This window comes from Vicugna pacos, chromosome 1 (assembly GCF_048564905.1).
Source record: "Vicugna pacos chromosome 1, VicPac4, whole genome shotgun sequence".
NCBI classification, from domain to species: domain Eukaryota; kingdom Metazoa; phylum Chordata; class Mammalia; order Artiodactyla; family Camelidae; genus Vicugna; species Vicugna pacos.
Window position 1 is genome coordinate 24,939,347 of NC_132987.1, and position 20,285 is coordinate 24,959,631.

Consider the following 20,285-nt stretch of genomic DNA (forward strand, 5'->3'; position numbering starts at 1 on the left):
ATACAGCACATTAATTATTTTCTTATTGCTACATACTGAAAAAATTTAATATTATAAAAATACCATAAATAAACATTTTTGTCCATAAATGAGGATTTCTATGGGACATACCACCAAGAGTTACAAGGCAAATGCAGTTAAAAATTTTTAATTTAATTTAATTTGTTTAATTGAAGTATAGTCAGTTTACAATGTATCAATTTCTGGTGTACAGCATAATAGTTCAGTTATACACATACACATATATTCATTTTCATATTCTTTCTCATTATAGGTTACTACAAGATATTGGATATAGTTCCCTGTGCTGTAAAGTAGAAAACTGTTGTTTATCTATTTTATATATATTAGTTAGTATCCACAAATCTCATACTCCCCATTTATCCCTTCCTACCCCGCCACCACCCGGTAACCATAAGCTTGTTTTCTATGTCTGTGAGTCTGTTTCTGTTTTGTAAATGAGTTCATCTGTCTGCAAATGCAGTTTTAAAAAACTGTAAGCACTGTAGTTTTATAATGATTTTTCCAGTAGGCACAGAGAGGCTGTTATTAGAATTTTAATATATTACGTTTAGTCACTGAATTTTAAGAGGGCTATAAGCAGATTTAAGAAAGTGGTTTAGGGAAGATGACAACAGTAATTAAATAAATAGAGAATCAGCTCTCTGGAGATAAGCTGGGAGTAAGGGCAGTTTAGACACAGAAGAGAAGGCTGTTTTAGGACGCTGCCTGGTTGTTTTCCACTTCTGCAGAAATTCCAGTTTTAGATTTACATTCCGGTAACTGAAATCAACCTGGCAAGGTGAAGACTTGGTTGTTATACGTTTGCTTATATCCTAGGACTAAGTATAAGTGAAAGTTATAAAGCCTCTGATTTTTGAAGTCTGAAAATCAAATAGGCATCTGTAACTCTTAAGAGATCCTTGAGTTAATTTTTTTTCCATTTGTATTCCCATTACTTAATGGGTGCTAATTTTGAACATCAATCGCATCCCTATAGGAATTTACACAGACAAATGTAAGATTCAGCATTCTCTTCCAGGAGCAATAATATTTCCCCTCTGAACTCTCGGGCTCTGGTTTATCCTACTCGCATGGTGTCTCTCACAAAATACCTTGTCTGGACTTTATCTGGACACTTTCTCATCTCCCTTAAGAGATTTTAGGCTTCTTAGTGGCACGGAAAATGTTTTATCTTTGTGTCTTGCCCAACACTTGGCACTGTTTTTCACGTACAACTGATGCCCAATGAATATTCTTATGCGTAATAACTGGTTAAAAGGCATGTTTGCCACTGGGCACAAGATCACTCAGGAAACCTAACACAGCTAAGAGAAACATAATTTAAGGAATGGGCCAAATGATAGGGACTCAGAATCATCTTTCCCACACAGTATCATTTTATGAAAATCATTTTTAGTGTAAAAAGGGAAAGTGGTATAAAACTCACCAAACAATGTAAAATGAGCTTCTCTAGAAATTCCATTGATTCTGTATATACAATATGCACACATCATAGGGTATTATGGTCAATTTTCTATGATTCTGTTATTCTATACTTTCTAATGTAAATTTTTAATATTTACCAAAAGATTTTTTAAAAGTGGTTATTTAGGAAAAACTTTTGAGTTATTATTCTCTAAAGAAGGAACATGGTGTACTTTAAAGCTGAGTTAAGTTATGAGCATAAGGAGATAGGATAACCGTGAGTCAGTCTCTTACATTACCTCACATTGCTACCAAAAACAGAATGGGTACATTAGTATTCGCTAGGCACCTAAAGGCAGAAATAGCATTCAATAGACATTTACAGCAACCACTTTTCTTTTTCATAGCAGGGTTTTCTTTTTCCTGTCAATTATTGGGCTAATTCGAGAGAACTTTACATTGATAGGGCTTTGATGATATTGCAGAATCTGGTAACAATGTCATTCTAAGGTTGAGAGTGGTTCACAGAACTCAGGGATAGACCCACTTATGTCTACCTGTTTATTAAAGGATATGGTAAAGGGTACAGATGAACAGCCAGATGAAGAGATACATAGACAAAGTCCAGGAAGGTCCCAAGAGCAGAGCTTCTGTTTCCACAGAATTGGAGTGCCTCGTTCTCCTGGTGTGGATGTGTTCACCAACCTGGTTGCTCTCCCATCCTCATACTAGAGGGAGTTTATGGGTGCTTTATCACAAAATATGATGGCTTATTAACTCCATTTTTAAACCTTCTCTGTTCTCAAGAGAAAGGGGGCATTGTTTTATCATAATGTGTTTGTTTGACATAAATTAATCATAGTCTAGGTCAGTTTTGATGTCATTCTTCCTGCTCTTTGGTAAATTAAACAGAGATGGCTTTTCTACATTGTGAAAGCGCATATCCTCAAGTCTCCCTCAGAAAGGAGGGGAGGGCGTGGGTGTTGACTGTCATGTGTATCCATGTGGTCAGCCACTGGGAGACAGTCAAGGAGAAATGTGCCTGCAGCCTCCAGCCTTGGCCCATCTGGAACCTTTTCTACAAGTGGATGGTGCAGGGATGGTGGGATTTCCAGGAGTCTGACTGGTCTATTTACCTTGTGACTTTTATAAAATTATGATCTTGGGAGAGACTGGGACCTGAGATTAACCAGATTAATCTTCAGAATTGATCGGTGAACTGTAAAAAATTTGTCGGGAATCTGATACAAATGGCGAGGGGAGTGGATTAACTACCAGGCATTACATTTTGAGAGGAGCGCGATACCTTTTTGTTTCTTTAGATATCCATAATGTTAATAGTTTTGCTGTGCTCACATGGAGACAGGATATATTAACAAGCTAGCGATAAAATTCTCTGCAAACCCACACTTTAGTAATGTAATTTCTTTCTTTTTTTTTTTTTTTGAAGTAATACAATTTCTAGTGAAAAGCACCCACTGACATTAGGGAGGGGCAGGATTGTTTTTGCAAATAGTGATTGAGTCTTCACCAAAAACTTTGATCAAATAATTTCTTAGAGAGGTAAATCAGATAGCAAGATTTCAAGTGGTTAAAAGTAAAGTCATTTCCTGACAAGAGTAGACTTGCCTTAGGTTTAGTCATGGTAAACACAACAAAATGCTGACCAACATACGCAGAGGAGAGTTTTGAGAAGATATAAAATTTACAATGAAGAACATAAAGAACATTAAACTCAGTTTTTGACTCATCTGGTTTTCAGTCAAGAGATAGCAGAGACATGAGTCATGCCAAGTCGAGGTAGACGTTTTTCTTCTTTAATGTAAGCTATCTGACATGTATTTTTGGATGTGGGAGAAGCGGAGAATATAACAATTGCAGTCTTTGTCGTCTTTGTTTCTTTCTAATGGCAAGGCCCAGATTGCATCCAATAAAAGCTTTCTTCCTAGCCAAAATTTGGTCAGATTTTGGTGAATAGGATTTTCCCAGAGTGGGACTAGTAGCACTCAGATTACAGTAATTTATTAGAATTTGATCCTAGAAGACACATAAAACGGTTTTCCAGTGCTACATTTATTTCCATCATCTCTTTCTTTGCCAACTATGAGTCATTTTAAGTTTTCAAAGCATAAATAGCATTCTGTCTTGAAATAATTGGATGACCACATAGATGGGTCCTGTATTTCTGGAACCATTTATGACATGGCTTTGGAAGAAATCAATGTTTCAGAGTCTTATTCTGGGTTATAGGGTTGATGCTCAGTGAAACAACAAACCATCTTACTTACATAATATAATAACACATTCATTCCAAAAATGAAAGCAGTAGAAATGTAGTTGGTGAAATGATCTTTTGCCACTTTTCAGTGATATTTAACATTGCAAACTTCGTCTTTTTCTTAAAGGATAAACATTTTGCTCCCAGTGAGGAGGATTTCAAACCATTTAAACAATTTTTTTCCAAACCTAAGGACAAATAAGTACATGATATCCATCAGATTTAAGGTTTTATGAAACTTGCAGTGATCTCATTAAAAAGAGCAGGTTCTGTTTGCTCATTTATCCATTTGCTTATTGATGGGCATTTGACTCGTTCCTACTTTTTGGCTTTTGTCAATAACGTTGCTGTGAGGGTTGGACTGTGATGATTGTTGCACAACTTGGTAAATTGACTAAAAGTCATTGGAATGTTCAATTAAAATGGGTAAATGTCACATATGTAAATAACACCTCAATAAAGCTTGTTTTTTAAAAAGGCTAGTTTTAAATATAGCTGGATTACACAGCTCTCATTGATTATTGTTAAGAAGGTTTTCCTGACTCAGTATATCTTGCTAATTACCTTTATCAATATCTGGCATTGTACCGTTAGAGACTTCTTATTTGGGTTATGAACTTAATCAAACTTGAAATGCCATTGGGAAAGAAAACACATGGAGGCTAATCACTTTGTTGTGGGAGGCACAAATCAATGATTTATAAATGAATTAAAGATATATAATTGGATGTAGTCCAAGGGCTCACTTTGCAAGATGCCGATTGGAGTAGAAAAGGAAAGGGATGAAATAAACGTCCAGAGCAGCGGAAATTTCAGGAAGAGAAGTTGTAGACTGGGTACCACAGAGGAGGTCTTGGGAAGCAGAAAGACACTGGAAGCCCTGGGGAGGGTAAATCAACCTAGTGGAGAAAACATTCCAAAATGATGGTGAGAGGGTGCTCTCCTTCTAGAAGAACCTGTTTTAGGATTTAGCTTAAACCTTTCCCTAGGTATCGAAATTGCAATGCTTACATATGTAAGTATTTACAAAAGAATAACAGTCTTTCAGTGAAACTGTGGACTCTACCAGCCTGCAGGCCATGGTCAGATTCACAGACCCAAAGAGATGTAAACTGATGAGAGCAACATTGTGGAGAAAGCTAGTTTTAGAAAAAAGGGTACAAATGTCTCGATGAAAAACAATATCTTGGAACACTTTTAAGGTTTTTGCTGCATGTTTGAATTCCTAAGGGCTTCTGTTGATCGGTGATGGAGCAAATATTCCAATAGTATAATTCGTTTAACTGAATAGTGAGTTATATCCCAAACAATAGCATTTATGATGACATCTGTCAATGTTGATTGTGATATTTTTTAAGGTCACAATTTTCTGTTCAGGCCAATTTTTTACTGATGAAGTTGCCTTCTTATGTCACCTACTTTATAACAGAGAATTTTCCCCAGTACAAAGAAAGACATCTCTAAATACTTAGCTGTAAGCCTCATGCTTTCTAGTCTTCTATATTCAACATGTCTGGATTTTGATTAATAATTCTAAATCAAGCATGAGAGATTGCAGTAGACAGAGAATTACTTTTGTACAAGTCTCTCTGTTATAATTTCATTGGAGCTAAATAAGGATGGGGCCAGGCGATGAGTTATTCACATAATGCAAGAAAAAAAAATGTCACTCCAGTCCCTGGACCCCTGCAGAGTTCCACAGAGTTTACCGAAATATTTTGTAGATTTCTATTTTTTTAGCTTAAAAATATGGAAGACCTGAATGAAATGGATAGGTCTCCTTTAAGAGTCAAAAAATTCAATTTCATTGCTCAGCATGTAACATTTTTTTCTCTGTGTTTCAAATTATGTTGTGAAAGTAGATCTCCATGTCTTTTTAATACAAAACTTAGTATTGTAGTTTGGAAGAAATCATACAGTGGACCAGCTTTCTGTGATTATGCTTTCATACTTAATAAAAAAGAACTTTTCTTAATGTTCTATTAGTAACACATTTTAATTTATTTCATAAGGAAAGTAACATTTAAGATAATTATTTCTTCCCTGACTATGAGGAATAAGGAATCTATGCAAATACAAAAAAATTATATCACAGCCATTTTGGCATCTTGTACCTAAATACCTTTTTGCAAAGAATACTTTCAGGCTAACTCTAAAGGCTAAGTGTGACTTGATGAAATATTTATGAGGCCTGATTGGAACCCCATTGGAAAACAGCAGCATGCCAGGAAGAGGGCCCATAAGACACTAATTTTTTAAGAGAAGATTTCTAGTAATTGTATTGTATGTATGAAACAAGTGATGAGTTTTTTTTTTTGCAGTTGATGATAAATAATATCTGATAAATATGTTGAAGTCGATTTGTGGGATCTAGAATTTTAAATTAATCAGTTGCTATGTGCAAACATATTTAGAACGTACTTTCAAGTCCACCTTACTGTAATCCACCAGTAGAAAGGCTATTGGACAAATCCAACTCCTGTAATTACAATTTTTAAAATAAGAATGACTCTCAATAATTGCTAAAGGCAAAGGCAATCCAGGTGGCAGTTCAAGAAAGTGCAAGGCTAATGCAGTATGTGTCACGTACATAGTGGCACCAACGGCATTACTGGGCCTTTTTTTTGTGGTAGGACTGTTCCAAATATTTCACTTTTTTTTTTAACAATTAATACTAAAAAGGACTTAAGGTAGATACAACTTTTATAAAGAGTACTTCTTTTTTACAGATGGGGCAATTTAACAAGAATGTTATTAGAGAACACACAGGGTGGCAAATACTGGGATTGCCTGCTCAATATTTATTTCTGCCACCAGAACCCCTAATGCACTGATGCTCCCAGATGCACGTATTGGATCATATTGATCCAAACCCAGAGTCAGGAAACTTTCCCTAAAGGGTCAAATAATAAATATTTTAGGCTTTGTGGGCCCAGAGATGTATCTTGCAATTACTGCTCAACTTTGCTCTTGTAGCATGAAAGCACCGATAGGTAAAAAATGATGTGTGTGGGTGTTCCAATAAAACTTTATTTATAAAAACAGACGGCAGGTACATTTGCCTCATGGGAGTGGAATGTAGTTTGTTGACTCTGGGTCCAAACCAATCATAACCATTCTGTTTCTCATATTTCAGCCTCTGGTGCTGTGATCTTATGATTAAGCTCAGATAAATGAATCTTAAGCAGATACCTGCTGGGAGGCTATTGGCACCAATATGACTGGCATTGCCCTTCCTCCTTTTCTTCTTTCTTCTGACTTTAATGCTTTGCTGGAGCAAAAGCTGCCATTTTGTGACCACGAGACAATAAGGTGCCAGGCTAAGAATGGGGAACAGAAAGTCAGGGAGTTCCCCAATGGCAAAGTTGAGGCTCTGGACCTTTGCCTGCAGCTGTCTGTCTCTGGACTTATTATTATACAAGAAAAACAAATTGTTATTTGTCTAAAACACTTTGGCTTTATTGTTGTTAGTTGCAGTGAAGGGAATTCTGACACATTTCTCTAGAAATTTGAATTTAAATGCATAATCTTAGAGAGTTAAAACATTCATTGTTGTAATTTTCCCAAGTACAATGATGTTTTTGTATTTTAAAATATGGTGTTCTATATTCTGAGCGCAGATGAACTTAAAATTTCTAATTTTAGAGCCCATGAATTTATCCTTTAGTACAAATTACTCTTTTTTTTTATTAGAGTATATTTGATTTACAATGTTGTGTTAGTTTCTGGTGTACAGCCTAGGACTTACATATGTGTATGTATATTCTTTTTTATATTCTTTTTCATTATGGATTATTATAAGCTACTGAATATAGTTCCCTGTGCTATACAGTAGGACTTTGTTGTTTATCTACTTTGTATATTGTAGTTTAGTACAAATTACTCTTTTACAGACCTCAACATTTTCTGAACGTGATTACAAAGTCTCTTTCCCATCCTCTGTCTCACTAGTGGTTCTCAAACTTTCAAGAGTGTACAAAGTACTGAGAGCTTGTTAAACATTCAGATCCCTAAGTCCCAATTGCAAAAGTTTTTGACCTTGCAGGATTGTACACAAGTCTGCATTTTAAACAATTACACCCAGTGATTGTGAAACAGGTGGCCTTGAGAAACATTGCTCTAGAGTCTAGACTAATTTGACTAGGTAACATGGGCCAGGATGGTGGTCATTTTCATAAACAGATGTACTGACAGAAGTCATGACACAAAGACCTCTCTCTTATTTCCCATCAACCAAACATCTGTCTTACACTAATAGCTTTCAAATGGAATTTCTGTTCTGTTGACTGGTAATTTGATTCAGTCGGATGCTTGATTCTTTTTGCTTTTGGCTGAATAGTGTTGAGTGATATCCAGTAGATTTAGTCATGAAACAGCCATGATGGTTAGGTTCCAAACACATGGCTGTGTTCTTCTGGCTTTGGTTAGGAAGCCTGCATGGATGGTACCCAGTACTTTGAGCATAGCAGGTGTGCAGTAAATATGTTGAAAAGATTGTAGTTCTTTTTGGTAGAACTGGCTGAGATATAGGCTTCACCAACATTTGATTCTAAATTGTTATGGTCATGAGCAGTAAATCATTCACCATGAACAGCATTCTCTGAGATCCAGGTGTATACTGTGTGCTTAAGACTGTATGCTCTGGAAACAGAGGTACTAAGTTCAGATTTTGACTCTACCTCTGAGCGACCTTGGCTAAGATACTAAACCTTTCTGCAATTCAGTATTTTCAACTGTGAAATGAGAATGTGTCTCATTTCCCTGAGTCATGGGGTTGTTGTGAGGTTTAAATGAATTAATAGGTGTTAAGCAGTTAGATCAGTGCATAGCAGTGCCCTTGGTAATGTTAACAAATAGAAATCACAGGGCCCCAAAGGTAACTCTGGTTCTAGTTTCTGGAGTCTACATTTCAGCTCCAGCACAATTTCCCAGCATCTCTCCCCTGCACACAGCAGTTAGTTCAGTTTCACTGTGCAATTTACTGTTTCTGCAACCGGCATCTTGGCTCAAGAACATTCTTTTTAAAGTGCTCCGTGCTGTTTTCCCCAGTGACACTGTCAGAAGGGTTCTTCCTGTCCCCTAAAATCTACAGCCGGGATCTGCAGATTTTACATTCCTTATTCTTCCTATTATAATAAGATGACATGGTACAATTGAAAGAACGTGGGCTTTCAAGACAGAGATAATGAAGTCAGAATTCCCTCATCTGTCTTTGTTGGATGACTTGTGAGGCTTAGTTCCCCCATCTATAGTGAGCGTAACGTTACCGACCCCACCCTGCTTTAGAGCCGAGTAACCATTGGAGATAATCCGTGGTCCTAGAAGGAGGTGCTTCTCCCCGGTGACCTTTGGCCGCTCCTTCTCCGTCGCAGGTTCGGTTGATGATCGAGGCACCGCAAAGGCGCGACTCAGCCGTCGGATTCCTGGGATGACACGCGGGATCCTTCTAACTCTGAGTTATCCTAGTGCTTGTTTGATTCTCATCCCGGTGCTGGTTCAAGGCAGGAGACTAACAGACTGCCTGACAATCTGTGGCTCTCAAAAAACACAGTTCGGAGAGCTGCACTGAACAAATGCCTGAAACGTGCCCCGGATTGCTTCCCGGCCGTCTTCCTCCCGCGCAGATGTCCCTGTCTGCCTTGAACTACAAATGGCTGTTAACACATTCCTGTTTTATTGCCTCCTTTTCTGTGTTGGATAACCCCGAATGAAGTTATCAGTAGAGAATAGGGAAAGCGAGAGGGTCAGGATAGGCCGGCTGCTGAGGGTTTGGTCTCGGTTTCCGCTCGCTTGCGGGCGAGCGCTGTGCCTCACGTCTTGTCTCGGCCTTCTGTGTGCAGCATCGAGGATGGCGACTGGCACGTGATAATGGGTACCGCCCACGATGATGTCATTTTTATTTCTTAGTGGAAATTTCCGTTATTATTTCTTTATTCCCTGTAGGTAGCACAGTGCTTTGACTGTATCAGGGACTCACCGTATTTGTTAACGAATGAAATAAAAGTCTTGTAAGGGGGTGGGAATAAAAGAGGGCACTGGGCATGTGGAGGGCAGAAGATACAACTAGGAAGAAGGAAGAGTCCAAAAGGAGAACAAGTAGATGGAAAGGCAAATTTCACTGACTTACAGGGTTTTTTTTAATTAATTATTTTTCTCTTGGTGTACAGCATGTTTTAGTCATACATTTATACATACATTCATTTTCATATTCTTTTTCATTATAGGTTACTACAAGATATTGAATTTAGTTCCTTGTGCTATGCAGTATAAACTTGTTGTTTATCTATTTTATATATAGTAGTTAGTATCTGCAAATCTCGAACTCCCAATTTATCCTTTCCCACCCCCTTCCCTCCTTGGTAACCATAAGTTTGTTCTCTATGTCTGTGAGTCAGTTTCTGTTGTGTAAATAAGTTCATTTCTGTCTTTTTTTAAAAGAGATTTTTAAAGCAATATCATATGGCATTTTTCTTTCTCTTTCTGGCTTACTTCACTTAGAATGACAATCTCCAAGTTGGATCCACATTGCTGCAGATGGCATTGTTTTATTATTTTTTATGGCTGAGTAGTATTCCACTGTATAAATATACCACAGCTTCTTTATCCAGGCATCTGTTGATGGACATTTAGGTTGTTTCCATGTCTTGCCTATTGTAAATAGTGCTGCTGTGACTTACAGCTTTGATGTAGAACATACCTTGACCTTATGCGTTTGGACCCAAAGAAGCTGAGAACAAAGGTATTTCACATTCTACCATGGTCATTAGGTCACCGTCAGTGCCACCCTTTATTCAGTTCACTTAACCACTGGATAGAAGTATTTACTGAATGTCTGCCATTTGTCAGGCCCTGTGCTAGGTTCTGGATGTATAACATGAATAAAATCAAACCAGGTCCTACCATTTCCTGGGAGAGTTAGATGTTAATGAAATAATCACATGAATAAATAGAGTTTATATTTATTATTTTTATTTATTTAAGTGCTAGAAGGAATTGCATGTTACACTGTAAGAGTGGAAAATAAGAAGGTAACATTATGTAGGCTCAAGAATGGCTTCCTGATAGAAATGACATTTGGGGTGAGATGTAAAGAATGACTAGGTGTTAAGTCAACAAAGAGAGGGGTTGGATTAAGGTATAGAAGCACATAATCAGTTGGGAGAATGTCATCTGCTAAAGGCTTTCCAAGAGAGTGTGACACAATTAAGAAATGTGACAAAAACCCCAGGTGGCTGGACCACTAAGAGAACTTGAGATGAGGCTGCCAGTGGAGATTCCTTGGGGCCTTGTAGACCTGGATTTATTTTGAGATCAGTGAGAAATACTTAATAGGTGTTTTAAACATGACATGAAATGATAAGATTATCATTTAAAAAATTATTCTGGCTGCAGGAGAAAACAGATTGGAAGAGTGGGTGGGCTTGATCAGTTAGGATACCAGTTGTAGTTCAGGTGAGAGGTGGAAAAAGAAGAGCATGAGTTTAGGGAATCTCAAAATGTAAAATTGAGAGGAATTGGTGATGGATTGGTGGATGGAAGAAAGAGAAGTGTTATAGATGACTTGCATGGCTGGATATATGGTGATGCTCTTCACTAAGGAAGGCAATACTGGACAAGAATCAAGTTTGGAAAAGATCATGAGTAAATCTGGGAAGCAGTTGGTTTTACAGGAAAGGTATATAGTGCTGGCTTCCAAAATTCATTTTCTATCATACACGGATTTTTTTTCCCCTAAAGATAACTTAAGAACCATTTCATCAGTGTCTTCCAAAAACTACCCTTCCCTAAATTTATTGTGTGCTCCCTTTAAGTAATGTTCCTTCTCTATACCTTAAGAAAGAGTAACACATACTTAGCAAGTGAAGGGGATATATGGTGTGCAATTATGGACACCAGGTATGTTCCTGACCAGTTAGAAAAAAATGCCAAAAAAGATAAAAATAATCCTATTATCTCAGCATATTGTTTTCATTTTTTCATGTCTTTTAAATTTCATGTCCCTACTGATAATCATATTTTTCTGTAATTGTAATCAAAGTATGTAGTCCATTTTGAGTAGTATGGGGTAATTGGAAAATAAAATTCTTTAGTGAGACATAGCCCTAGATGAAAATTCCTGTACTGTTTGCTACATGATCTTAAGCAAAACCTTTCACTCTCTGAACTTCAGCTCCTTCATCTGGAAAATGGGATAGCGGAAAGGCTTATCACTCTCTTTACTCATTGTTAGGGTAATGATTAAATAAAGACTTGTATAAAATATTTTGCATCTGGCACATGGTAGGTGCTTAATAAATGTTAGACATTTTCCCCTATTTCTTGTTGCCTGCTGTTCCCACTTAGCATTATATTGTAAACGTTGAAAGATCAGTATAATGTTTATAATTATGCTTCTATTTTCTTCAAAAGATTTCATTGAGCCTTGTGTTGCTTAATTTTCTTTAACAGCTTTCCTACTAGTGGAAACTGTTATTCAATTTTTGTCAGTTATGGATAATATTGCATCTGTGCATATATTTTGAATTATTTCTTAAGCTTAAACATTCAATATTGTGATTACATTAGGTCAAAATTATGATGATCTGTACATTATTTGGATGCAAGTTTCTTACATGTTGGTCTGTAGGCTTACAAATGTTTGAACGCACCACATCAAACTTTTGCACTAGTGTAATATGCTTCATGGCCCTGTGTTAAGAGCAGTACTATCACAGTGAAGAAGAACAGGGGTTCTGAAGTCAGCCTATGGGTGGAAAAATCTCAATTCCTCCATTTACATATGACTTTGGACCATTACCCAACCTCTAAAGTGTCCATTTTTTAATCTCTAAAAGTGGGGATAACAATGGTATCTTCCTTTAGGGTTTCTGTGATAAATAAGTCACAATAAATAAGTCACAATAAATACTGTCTAATATATAGTAAAAAAATATATATATATATTAGCTTTTAAGTGCTATGATTGCAATAGCTAGTACATAGGTTAAGTTGCTGTAACAAATAGTCTGTCTTAATATGATAGAAATATCTGACTTAATATGGTAGAGGTTTTTTCCCTCTTATATAACAGTCTAGAGATGGCAAGATGCTTAGAATACGTTGGTGGCTTTGTTCTATGGTGTTATTTGAGGACCCAGTTTCCCTCTATATTATTGGTCTGCTATTGCATGCAGTGTTACCCTCATCTGCTTGGCTGGAGCTGACCAGTGCCACACACCAGTACCCTGGAAAGGGAATACAAGAATGGGGTGAAAGTGGAGGATTATCAGCTTCCTTTTTAAGATTGAGGCTCAGAAGTTGGATACAATACTTATGTTCACATCCCAGAATTTATTTTATTAAGCCTAATAGGCCACCAATGAGAGGACAAACCATTACCAAATATGTTTAAGGCAATTAAATGATGACAGTGATTTATTATTCCTTATTTTTTATTTTAAACTTATGTAAAAAGCTCTTTTAGATGTATTTACTCATAGTTTTAAAAATATATTATTTTTGTGCTTTCATAAACAGAAAAATAAAAGTGCAAGGAATTGATTAAGGTATTCTTAAAATCTCTTTACATTTGAAAAATGTAGACTACTGGATCACTTTTTGGTTCAGAATTGTTGATGTCAGTATTAATTTGCACAGTATTGTCCTTTGTGCCATCAAGATTCTTTGTGACATGGCCTTTCTCTTGAGTCTTCCACTACTGTCCTCAGGATTATACTTTCACCCATTGACACTCATTCTTTGGAGCTCATAAATTTTTTCTCAATGAGAATTGCCTCAGCTGGATAAGATGGATTTTTTTAATATACTAAATAATAATAAAATTAATAATAAAAAACATGCTTTTAAAATTTTGACTTTCCTGTTGTTGTTTTTTTTTTAAAAACCTCTCAGATTGAACTCATAGCTTTCCAGTTACTTTTCAGTTTTCCAAAGTTTGACCCAGTCTAGTCTAATGTAGGATTTAGATTTCAAATTCATTTCAGGATTTACTCTCTCGTACTACCAGACTAGCTCTTGGCTTGAGGGAGGTGCACCTGTGAAGACGAAATCTATTCTTCCATTCTATTTTCCTTTCTCCCCCTTGTGGCAGCGGTGAGGAGGTGGGATGGAGAAAAGAAGCAAAGAGCTCTTTACTCAGCTGTCCTCTCTTGGTTTTGGATATTTTCAAGATGCTGATGGATGAGTTTACTTGGATGTCATGCAGGAGTTCCCCCTACTGCACAGTTTCTAAACTTGAAGGATTGTTCTGGTGTGACCATTGCCTTCTCTCAACTTCTTCTCAAGGCAGTACACCTGTCCTCTTTAGCCCCTGAGGTTTCCTCACCCAGAAGGAACCATCTCCAGAAGGAATGGCAAAATGGTCCAAACTCAGCTGCCTTCTGTAGTCTACTTGACCTGCTGGCAACTCACACAGCCTTGCCATGTCAACCAGTGGGAGTCCAAGCTGCTCTGCTACGTGTCTCCAATTCTCTTTGTTTAAACAGGTACCCAGGGCAGCCACACTAGTCTACCTTATAAACAAAAATTCAAATGAAAGTGAGATCTCAGATTCCTCTGAGAGGTTTTTAAGAGGTTCTCTTAGAATCCTTCTGATTTGGCTCTAGATGAAAGGAAGGAAGCTGCCTCCACTGTAATGATCCTCCTTGATTCATCTCATTTCACTGTTGTTATTATTATTATTTTAAATTCTTTGAAATTACAATAATTGTAATTGAATTATTATTTAGTTTTACTATGCTATGGTGATGGAAGGGGTAGCCAAGCAGTTCCACCTTCTCTTGGCAAGTTCTGTAGGGTAGGTTCTTGGTGGTGCTTTTTAGTTTGTGAGTCCATTTAGCTTCCATTGTTCTTGTAGCATTGGACCTTCAGTGATAGTCTAGAAGAACAGGAAAGACGTTGGGTTCCTCCCAGGGTTATGCCATGTACATAGGGAAGTTTTTGTGATTCTTTTTATTCAGATAGCCAAATGACTTACTGAAACATGAAAAAACTGTTCTAGTTCATACAGAACTCAGTTATGAAGTGATTTGTTGCTAGGATAGCATCATCTATATAAGCTCCAAATACATAACGATTAATCGTTAGCCTTCTGAGTCAGGTTTATTAAGGTATAAATTGCATGCAGTAAAATTCTCCCTTTTTAAATGTTTTAATACTTTTTAACACACATCCCCTTACAGCTATATTTATATCTCTATCTATAATTGTATTTTTGTAACCACCACCACCACCACAATCGAGTTCTAGAACATTTCCATCATCCAAAGAATTTCCCTCATGCTCCTCTGGTACTCAGTCCTTTTGCTTGACCTCCAGCCACTCATCTGATTTCTGTCCCAATATTTTGTCCTTATTCAGAATGCCATATAAATGCAATCATACGGTATGTAGCCTCTTTGTTTCTGGCTTATTCTACTTAGCATTATTGTTCTGAGATTCCTCCATGTTGTTGCATATATAAATGGTTTGTTCCCTTTTACTGCTGAGTAATATTTCATTGTATGACTATTCCACAGTTTGTTTGAACATTCACCAATTGATGAATATTTGACATGGCTCCAAGTTTTAGATATCTTAAATAAAACCACTATTTACATATAGGTATTTCTGTGGATATATATTTTTGAGGTTTTTTTGGTGGGGGGAATAAATTATCTCATTTAGGAATGAGATTATTTGGTTGTTTGCTCTTTCTAAGAAAACGTCACACTATTTTCTAAAGAGCTGTACCATTTTGCATCCCCACCAGCAAGGTATTAGTGTTCCAGTTGCTCCTCATCCTCATGAGTACTTGGCATTGTCAGGTTGCCACGAGTTATTTTTGCTTGTTTTTAAAATTTTTGTCATTCTAGTATATGTGTAGTAGTATCTTATTGTAGTTTTAATTTGCTTTCCCCTAATAACCAATAACATTGACATCTCTTAATATACTTATTATCCACTCATATATCTTGTTTGATGAAGTTCCTTTTGTTCATTTTTGGTGGAGGCCAGAATTATTTGTTTTCTTATTATTAAGTTTTGGAAGTTCTTTATATCTGAACACACACAGTTGCGCCCTGCCCTCCCCAGTTTGTGGCTCATTTGATAGTGTACATATTATTATTTTATTAGGAAGTGATTAACAAAGAGAGGAATTATTGACTCAGGACATTAAACTTTAAGTTAAAGAACAGCATTAGAACCAGGACATCTATAAAATGGTACTACTCTTTTCAAAGACAGTTTTAGAGACTTACATAATAAAAACAATATGGCAGTTCTTATTTTACCACGTGGTACCATTGATAGTTATCTGAGTCTTACTCATTGGCCATGAAGGTACTTGCTTCTTTAGGATTGATTTGCGTGATGCTGACGGGAAACCTCTGGTCAAATGGTCTTATACAGTTAGGCCATCGAAGCATTAACTCTTGCCATCCATTCTCTTGGAGGAATCAAGAAATCCTTCAAGAGTAAAACACAAGATACAGCAAGTTGAGATTTGGGGGGTAGATGATATGTAGACCAACAGTCTACAACTTAGCTGAGGATTTCCTTCCTCAGGCACACATTATGCAATACAGTATTATAGAAGTTCTCTTCCTGTGTTCTTAAAGACAAAACAGTGATGGCAACAACAGGCTCGGTGTTGGTACTTTCATCAGTAGTTGGGCAAAGGAAATAAAACAAGTGAGTACATTTTTTATTTGTTTGTCTTCTGTTATCTTTGAAATGAAGTTTAGCAATTAATTTTAGATTTCTAATTTTTTACTTCCCTAAGCATTGAACAGAGGCATGGGAATTTAATTGTGGCATGAAGATTTAAGTTAAAGAGAAGAGAGCTGTGGGAGAAAGAGGATGTGTGTGTGTATGTGTGTGTGTATATATAATTATATATATATTATTATTATTAATCACTCCCTTTAGGCTAACACTGTGCTAAATGCTTTCTCATACCTTACTTTATATAGGTCAATGAGAGTTGACTTTGAAAGTAATACTAAAAATGCTAATTAGTTCAACTTCTTATTTAGAAATCATTTATTGAGCAGCAAGTTTGTGTACAAAACGGATACCAGAATATAAAAAGGAAGTAAAAAGATCTGTTTCTCTGGTTATAGGTTAGTCACCTTGGGTCATCTTCTTTGAAAGAGAATGAGTAGGTGGTTAGATTATGTCCCAAGCCACTCCTAATTCTATAATTAGGTGGAAGTCTTGTTCCACTACGAATAGAGGAATCAATAAATGATCGCAATAAAGTACTTTTAAGTGTGTGGCTTTCAAGTACACCCTTGTGAAAGGAACATTTTGTAACCCTTTGTCTTCAGGAATGATCTCATCCAGGCCTTTTGTCCAGCACCCATAAAGCATTTGTTGACTTAATTTCTTCATGTCTAAAATATTGCTAGATAACAAGAGGCATCTCCTGCTCTCAAGGAGTCCACAGTCTAAAGAAAAGCAGACAGGCAAGCACTATTTACACTACAATTTGATAACTCTTCAATTAGAGCCTTGTAAGCAAGAAGAAAAAGACTAACTCCACCCGAGGAGTCAGGGAGGGTCTTGCTTCAAAGGAGACAAGAATCAGCTGAATTGAGAAATTCACCAGGTGAATCACCAGGTAAACATGTGAAGCACAGCAAAGACAGAACAAGCAACATGTGTACACACAAGAAAATGCTTGTTTGTTCTGTCAGCCAGCATGGCTGGCGACATAGCTGGGATATGAAGGATTGGCTGTAAATAAAGCCAGAAGAGGAAGATGAGAGACAGATGATGAGGTTAGAGCTTCTCAAACATCCGTGTGCACACAATTCACTCTGGAAATTTTATTAAAATGCAGATTTTGATTTAGTGGTTCTGGAGTAGGGCCCTTGGGCTTTCTGAGAGGCTCTTAGCCATCCTGCTCTCCCCCAAACCTCAATTTGAGTAGCAAGAGGATGGGTATGTGTTAAAGATTCTGAAATAATGTAGAGGCTCAATTAGATTTGTACTTTAGAAAGACAGCTCTGGACACAGGATGGAACACAAATATATCAGAGGATTGTCATTGAGATGCTTTATTCCAGTGAAAATGTATTAATTAGTATCTGTATGAACAAATTTAGGGGCAGTATGGAGGATAGGCAAAAATAAGTTTCACCACAGACCAACTATTTCAAAAAAGATTTTCTGATCACCTATATATATATCATGATTTAAGCAATAAGAAGATTGTTTCTAATATTTTTTGCCATCCTTAATGTCATAGTTAAGCAAAGACACAAAATTAGTCTCTTTCTCTCCCTACTCTGACTTTCTTTCTTCTTCTCACTTTTCCTTTTAATAGTTTGCCAACAGTGTTATTTGTTGAAAAAAGTGAAACAGCTCCTGCTCTCAAGAGGTGCACAATCAGAAGGGAAGAATGTTATTTTTATACAGCTATAATAAGAAATACAATATTACAAAATACCACAATAATATCAACCCTATTGAAATGATCACATTTCAAAAACTAGCATTCTCAAGAACAGCTTATCGACTCTGAATCATAAGCACATTACCCACAAACAGTCAAACAAAACTCTTTGGAAGAATGTATTTGGCTAGGAGTTCTATACTTTTAGTTGTCCATTCACATTTGGTCATCTCGGTGGTAATTATCCCTATAGAAAGGAAGAAAAACTTCTCAAGACACCAGCTGGGTCACTGGTTCTGAACAGCTGCCTGAATATTAGAGTCATCTGGGGAACTTTAAAAAAAAATACCAATGCCCAAAACTCCATCCTCAGAAATTCTGATTTAATTGGTTTGGAATGGAGTCACAGCACTGATGTATTTTTAAATGTTTCTTATGGGAGTATAATACATGCATTTAGAAGAGTGCATATAAATATACGGTTTGATAAGTTTTCGTGAACTGAAAACACCCATTATTCAACGTGCAAATCAAAAATAAGACATTGCAAGTCTTCATCATAGTAGCCAAGATTGAGAACCACTGGTCTGGCTGCTGACCACACACATTCTGTGGGATTTCAAAGAATGGAGACATCCTTTCAGGACAGGGTGGAAGGATAGAGAGGAACTTTTTGTTCATTCCATGGAGGATGTGACCTCTAAGATTGGGCTTGAAAGATGGCAGAATTTGGAGATGCAGATTTGGGGGAAATTTATAAATCTACTTATATGAATGAAAGAAGACTGGCAGGAAATGAATGTCATGTTTAGGGAACAAGGAATGGTTCAATTTGGTTGCACAGGAGAACGTTTGAGGTGAAGTAGTGCAAAAACAGAGTGGAAAGTTGACTGTTTATAAATAGGACTAAGTTAATATGGCAAAGAAAATCACATATAACATAGCATTAAATTGTTTCATTTACAGAACAGAGGTAAACTGCATGCTAGCATATTTATGATTTTAGGCATTTGTATTTATAAATCTGTATTTACAAATACAGGAAAAATATAATTAATATAAAATATACATACGGTCTGACACACTCACTTGATAATATCTCATATGGTTTTTAATTTTCATTCATTTACTCATTCTGAATAATTTACACCAAGGAATTTTTAGAAAATATTAAAAAGCTATTAATTTGAACTGTCTTTTTTTTGAAAAAGAGCCTCCAATTCTTATATGCAATGTTTTTAGATCTTCCAGTAGCATAAGAAGGGAGTGGAAATCATTATTGTAAGCAGAACTAATCTTTTATTTCAGGTGTATGTGTACTCTTAATATAAAATTCATCATAATGTAAATAATTAACCTTGTCACTTAAAAATGATAATGATCTCATTTACATGTCTATGAGTTTTAAAATGCATCATACTACTTCAATAAATTACATTCTGGATCATATCAGTATCTCTTCAAGAAAATGAAGTTAAATTTTTATAGTAACCAGCAGCTTAATTTTCATTAGGCCAGCTATTTGATAATTAGTCATGCACCATAAATCAAATCCTCAAGTCTTCTTCTGGTTTCTTAATTGAAAATTATTGTTTCTTGGCTCTCTGGTTAAAAGTGCAGCAAGTGTGAATGTGATCGATGTGGAATCCGGCACAAACAGTTTAGAGACAGTCAGAACTTGATAGATCATTGCCCCAAAGGGGCTTGCAATGGTGGGTCAGCAGAAATCTCCAAATTAAAGATTTACTTTTAAAATCACATGTGCAAAGAAAGCTCTGGTACAACAACTCCTTCTCTCCATTTTGGCCACCTTACTTTTTTCTTTTCTTTCTTAAAAAAAAAAAAAAAGTCAGAATGGACCCATTTGCACCAGTGACTCTGGAGATCATATAAGATTATTGGAAAAGCTAACTTTTTGTTTGGGATAAGAACAGGAAAATATTCCTCAGTAATGTCATGAGCAAATATTGAATTGGTGGTATTTTAAAGTAATTTGAAAACATTGACTAAAAACACTCTACTCATATGACAGCTAATCGGAGAGAACAGATGGCTACCCAAGTATTGCCCCCAGTCATAAAATCATTTCAAATATGATACTGTTGAGGCTAAATAAAAGACTTTGCAAGTAATAAGGAAAATATTGCTTCATTGAATGGCTGCAGCTTGTTGCCATTTTTCTTCTGACAGTCTAGGAGG